Genomic DNA, 6,481 nt, shown 5'->3' with positions numbered 1-6,481 from the left:
ATCCAGCTTCACAAGGCAGGGTGAAGGCCGACGTCTCTGAGCTTCTTGTCGATACTTCACGCTTTCGTATGGCTAAAGCTCTGCCCATGACTGCAAGGAACTGCAGAGAACTTTGGTCTCATCTGGAAACATCATAGAAACAAGCCTCCCCTCTGTGGACTCTTCCTACACTTCCCCTGCCTCGGGAAAGCAGGCCGTGTACTCAAGGATGCCCACAACTTTGGACATTATTGTTGCAAACCCAATCCCACATCGTGGAAGAGATACAAAAGCCTTAAAACGCATACCACTAGGCTCATGGACGGCTTCCTGTTTGCGATTGTAAGCCAAATGAATGGTCTCCAGTCCAATAAAATGGACTCGACCTCACAATGTAACTCGACGTGACCCTGCCCCATATGTCTATCTGCACTGCACTTTCTCTGCAGCCATAATGCTTTGTTACAGTTATTGTTTTATCGTATATGAGCTCAATGTACTGTTGTAATGAATTGATCTGTGTGGATGGTAGGTCGAGCAAGATTTTCACTGTAGCTCAGTACCTGATAAGAATAAACAAATTCCCCATTTTAATTGTGTGGAAATATTAGACAGACTGAGCTTCTGCTCTGGAACCACAGAAGGAAACTTAACTGTTGTCATTTCTGAGGAATGCAAATAAATAGAAAAGGCTTCAAACTCACATTACGATCTGTGGTAACTAGGATCAGGTGACCGGTGGTGGGTCTCCCAGACCAATTTCAGAATCAGGTTTAATAGCACCGGCAGATGTCATGTAATTTGTTGTCTCTATGTCAGCAGTAGAACCTAATTTGTAACAACAGATTTTAACCATTGTGATTTAAAATAAGAATATACATATCAAATAGTTAAATTATGTAAGTAGTACAAAATAAGAATTTTAAAAATGTAATACTGTAAGCTATTTTAATTGTGTGGAACTATTTGACTGAATGGGTTGTGGCTTTGGAAATTCTGGAGTGAAGCTGAACTAAACTGTACTAAACTATAACTAAACTTATGAAAAGCTCAGATAAATACAAAAGGCTAAATTCTCACATAAATGAGTCCTACAGCCAGAAACATTGGCTGCTCTTCAGCAGATAAAAACAGTGGAATGAGGCCTAGTCCCAGTGGTTATGGGCAAAGGCCTGGGACAAGGTGAGAGTAAGCATTCAGCACGGACTAGAAGGGCCGAGATGGCCTGTTTCCACGCTGCAATTGTTATATGGTTATATGCTGAAAATATTGCAGAATAAAACATTGTCCACCCACAACGAGAGGATGTGACGGATCCGGATCTCAGTGCCTTGTCTGAACGGGTGAAAGATGAAGCTACATGGACACGTAGAACAGTGACCGGCAGATGCTGCAGATCTGTGGAAAAATGTGAACAGGAAACAGGATCACCTGACGGGTGGAGAGTCTCCCATCTGATCCGGTGACTCTGCTCCTCGCCCCTCACACGTTGTCCAACCCATCCGCCGCGTTTCCCACATCATTCCATATTTACACCTATTTTTACCTTTTCCCTCCATATTTTCCCTGTCCCTTTCCTTCCACCCCCAGGTCACCAAGTCACAGGCTCGATTCCCATCCCGGTCCAACACACAATTCAGACCCAAAACATTTAAATCCGTTCATGTGTATAAACACTAATTTCTATTCACATTTCTCCAGCCTCACTGGACAGGAACACTGAAACATCAAGTGAGAAACAGCAGGAGGTGGCCATTCAGCCCCTCTAACCATCAACAAGATGATGGCTGCTCTCCCATCTCAGCCACATGTTTCTGCCCGATCCTCATTTCCTCGACCCCTTCAGTCTCCACACATCTGCTGACCTCTGTTTTATGTGAGGACGATCACTGAGTCTTCACCGCCCTCTGTGGTGGGGATTTACAGACATTCACCACCCTCGGAGTGGAGACATTTCCCCTCATCTCAGTCCCAGACAGTCCACCCCCTTTTTCAGAGACTGGGATCCCTGGTTCAACCAGTAATGATGTTGTGCATTTCGATGTGGTCACCCCTCAGTCCTCGATTCTCTAAATGAAAGGGTTATCACATTTGATCTTTCTTCATATGATGACCCCACCACTCCAGGGATCAGTCTGGTGAATCTTCATTGCACTCTCTATAACAAATACTCTCCAACCTCTTTGTTAATCCGCTATGGAATTAATTTCAATCTTCTGCAGCCCCGTGTTGCCCCAAACACTCACCTCCCACCCCCGTCACTATTTCCACCTTCTCACCTCCCCCTCACCTGGATCCACCTCTCACTCCCCAGCTCTTGCCCCATCCCCACCCCTCACCTCTTTTCTCTGACGATTTCCCGTCCACTCTCAGTCCAGAGGGAGGGTCTCGGCCCGAAATGTTGACAGTCCATTTCCCTCCACAGATGCTGCCCGACCCACTGAGTTCCTCCGGCAGTTTGTTCTTTGGTCTGTATGACCCGTGTTAGTGTGGGGAGCGGGATTTTACACCATATTCCAGGTACAGTCTCAACAAAACACAAATAATTGTCACTTTGCCCGGACCATTGGCCCCGCTTGCAGGGCAACAGTCTGCCGGTGTTTGCCCCCCAATGTGGTGAATCCCTCTGCTCGCCACCACCGTGGGCTCAGACATTTCCACAGATGAGCCCCTCCTGTCCCCACCGGGACAAACATCCTGTCCGCCCCCTCTCTCACCGTCTTCATCCTTTCAATAAAATCCCCCTCTCCCTCCCCGGGGAACCGGCATCAAACCGACGGGCCGAGCGGTCTCCTCCTACCTCTCAGCGACACATCAGACTCCGGCCGCAGGAGACGCTTCACAAACGCCCCAACTTCCCTCGGAGGGAAATGGAAATAAATCAGAAAGCGGACATTTACTTTGACGGTTGTCCCGCCGTGACGGAAAGTTCGGGAGACGGTGTCAGCGGGGGGAACGCCCTCTCGGTTGGTCCGCCTTCGCTAATGGTTGGAAGCAGTGATTGACATCGCTTCGCACCAATGGGAATAGCGCAGCTCATGAAACCTCTGTTGACGGCGGTGGGGGAGGGGCTGGTCACGTGATTAGTAGCCCAGCCGTTAAACCGACCAAGCTCGAGCTCACCAGCGCGCGGTGCACAAAAGGCCCCGGATGATCGGTTGAGGTAAGAAGGGATCTCCGGGTTGGGGGTCTCACCGGGCGGGCGTTTTCAACACCGACTTCGGGTAGTTGCTGTGAGCTCCGGACTCCGTGACCCGCAATCCCGGGACAGTCCTGCTCTCTTCCCTCTCTCTCAGCCCCACCATCCGTACACGGGCCCCGGGGAGCTTCCGGCTGATGAGGGAATGGGAACCGATGGATCTCTCAGACAGAGCTGAGCTCCAGCTGTCTAAATGCAAGGATCGGGAACTCGGAGAAAGGGAACAAAATCTTTTACATCAGCTGTTGAGAAAATCACCTTTGTTCTGCCTCCAGTCACAAACAAGAGAAAATCTGCAGATGCTGGAAATCCGAGCAACACACACAAATTGCTGGAGGAACTCAGCATTAGTACTCTTTTCCATAGATGCTGCCTGGCCTGCTGAGTTCCTCCAGCATTTTGTGTCTGTTGCTTGTTCTACCCCCTCTTGTTCTGGACTTTTCTACCCGTGAGAACATGTTTTGTCCCACTCTCTCTGGGTACATAATGATATCAAACACCTTTGCCCTGGGCAACAAGTAGCTTTCACATCACAAATGTGCCAGACTCCAATAAGACATAATACTTCATATTCATTGGCATTGCCATCACTGAGTTCACCACCATCAGTCACCTGGGGGAGGGTTCAGTGGAAATATTTATGTACCATACAGAAACTGGTGTTACCTGTGTGTATTGTGGTGATGCAAAAGTTGCTGGAGAACTTGCAAGTGGGAAGAAGTGGAGTGATATTTGGAAATCTGAGTTTTTAAAGCGTCATTTAGCAAGAGAGACACATGGACAATGTGCAAAAGTTCTGGTGAAAAAATCCTTCATTGCCCATTACGGGCCTGCTACATAGGTTGTGTGAGAGAGTGCAGATGAACTCGATCGAACCCAAAGGAGATCAAAGTTCTTCCTGACAATGATATGCTGGCTGTTGAAAGGAGTACCTCTCTATATAAAATTCACAGTGCACATGTTGTCACTGGGTAAAAGAATGCACAGTACAAGATTTATGTGCACACTGGTCATTACAAATTAGAGGAGACATTGGTGAGAAGGTGGGGAGACCTCCAGTGTCCCTGATGCCCTTGTAACCCTGCACTTTACGGAGTTGGAACTTGAAGTGGATGAATTCTGGATCAGCTGGGAGTCAGAGGGGGTGATAGATATGACATGAAAAGAGGTGAGTTACACCCAAGGTGCAGGATACAGGAAACTGGGTGAGAGTCAGGAAGGGGAATGAGGTTAAATAGCCATCGCAGAGTACTCTTGTTGCTGTCCCACACAACAGCAGGTGGACCACTTTAGAAACTTTTGCGGGGAATTACCTGGCAGAGGAAAGTCAAAGGGGTGATAGGGGATTCGTTAGTTAGAGGAACAGAACAAGAGGGGACCAATATCCTAGTGATAAGGCTTGCTAGTGCTAGAGTGGGGGGAGAGGGTGATGTGGTTAAAATAAGTTGCAGGGGGAATGGGAGCAAAAATGACAGAACGGATAGTGGAGAGGGTGAATTGAATTGACTTTATTACGTACACCCTTCATATACATGAGTAGTAGAAATCTTTACGTTACGTCTCCATCTAAATGTGCAATGTGTAATTTATAGTAAATTATAATAAATATTTGTACATAGGACAGTCAATGTAATATAAAAATGCAATTGTATCAGCATGAATTAATCAGTCTGATGGCCAGGTAGAAGAGGGGTCTTTTGCTGTGGTACCATTTCCTGGATGGTAGCAGCAGGAACAGTTTGTGATTGTGGTGATTTGGGTCCCCAGTATCCTTTGGGCCCTTTTTACACACCTGTCTTTGTAAATTTCCAGAATAGTGGGAAGTTCACATCTACAGATGCGCTGGGCTGTCCACACCACTCTCTGCAGGTTCCTGCGATTAAGGAAAGTACAGTTCCCATACTAGGCAGTGATGCAGCTAGTCAGGATGCTCTCAATTGTGTCCCTGTAGAAAGTTCTTAGGATTTGGCGCCCCATCCCAAACTTCTTCAACCATCTGAGGTGAAAGAGGTGCTGTTGTGCTTTTTTTACAACACAGCCGGTATGTACAGACAATATGAGATCCTTGGTGATGTTTATGCCAAGGAACTTAAAGCTGTTCACCCTCTCAACCCCAGATCCATTGATGTTAATACGGGTTAGCCTGTCTCCATTCCTCCTGTCGTCCACAATCAGCTCCTTTATCTTTGTGACAATGAGCGAGAGTTTGTTTTCTTGGACACCAGTCAGATGTTGTTCAGACCTCAGAGTCAGCAATCAAATGGTTGAGCATGGTGCGATGAATGTGCTGAGCTGTGTATATCACAATGCAAGAAGCATCGTAGGAAAGCCAGATGAGTTCAGGACCGGGAATTATGATATTGTAGCCATTATTGGGACTTGATTGCACCCAACAGTCTGAGGGATTTAGAGGAACAAATTTGTAGAGAGATTGCAGACCATGCCAAGAAACAAAGGTTGATTCAGTAAGTGATTTTAACTTTGCATATATTGACTGGGACTCCCATACTGGAAAAGGACTAGATGGGGTAGAATTTGTCAAATGTGTCCTTAATCAGTTCGTAGAATTCCCAACATAGAAGTGTGCAATAAGCTGTTAGGAAATGATCCAGGGCTGCTGACAGAAAGTAGTGATCATAATGCCATGAGATTCAAAGTAAATATGGCAAAAGGGAGGTCTGGACCACGGGTTGAGATTATAAATTGGAGAAATCTCAATTTTGATGATATTAGAAAGGATCTGACAAGTGTGGTTTGGGACAGGCTGTTCTCTGGCAAAGGAGTATTTGTAAGTGGGAGGCCTTCAGAAGTGAAATTTTGAGGGTGTCCAGTTTGTATGTGCATGCCAAAATAAAAGTCGAAAGGTAACTGGTGCAGGGAACCTCGGTTTTCAAGAGATATTGAGGCCCCAGATATTTTGTTCCTCCAAATGTCTCAGACTGTTGGGTGCTACCAAGACTCATTAATGACTACAATATCATGATTCCACCCCCGAGCTCTTCCGACTTTTTTTTAGTTGTCTTCTGTTAGTTTCTGAAAGCTTCCCAATACTTTTTGCTCTTTTGTTTGCCCTCTCTTTGGATTTTATATTGGCTTTGGCTTCTCATTTCATCCACAGTTGTGTCCTCCTGTCTTTCCAATGCTTCCACTTCTTTGGGATGTATCTATCACTCGGCTCCCAGAAATTCCAGCCATTGCTGCTCCATTGTCACTCCTACCTTTTCCCTTCCAACCAAGTTTGGCCAGCTTCTCTGTCATAGAAACATGGGAATGTTCAGTACAGAAACAGGCTATTTAGCCCAT

Source organism: Mobula hypostoma, unplaced genomic scaffold (assembly GCF_963921235.1).
Source record: "Mobula hypostoma unplaced genomic scaffold, sMobHyp1.1 scaffold_53, whole genome shotgun sequence".
Classification (NCBI taxonomy): domain Eukaryota; kingdom Metazoa; phylum Chordata; class Chondrichthyes; order Myliobatiformes; family Myliobatidae; genus Mobula; species Mobula hypostoma.
Note: the sequence above shows the minus strand (reverse complement) of the source record.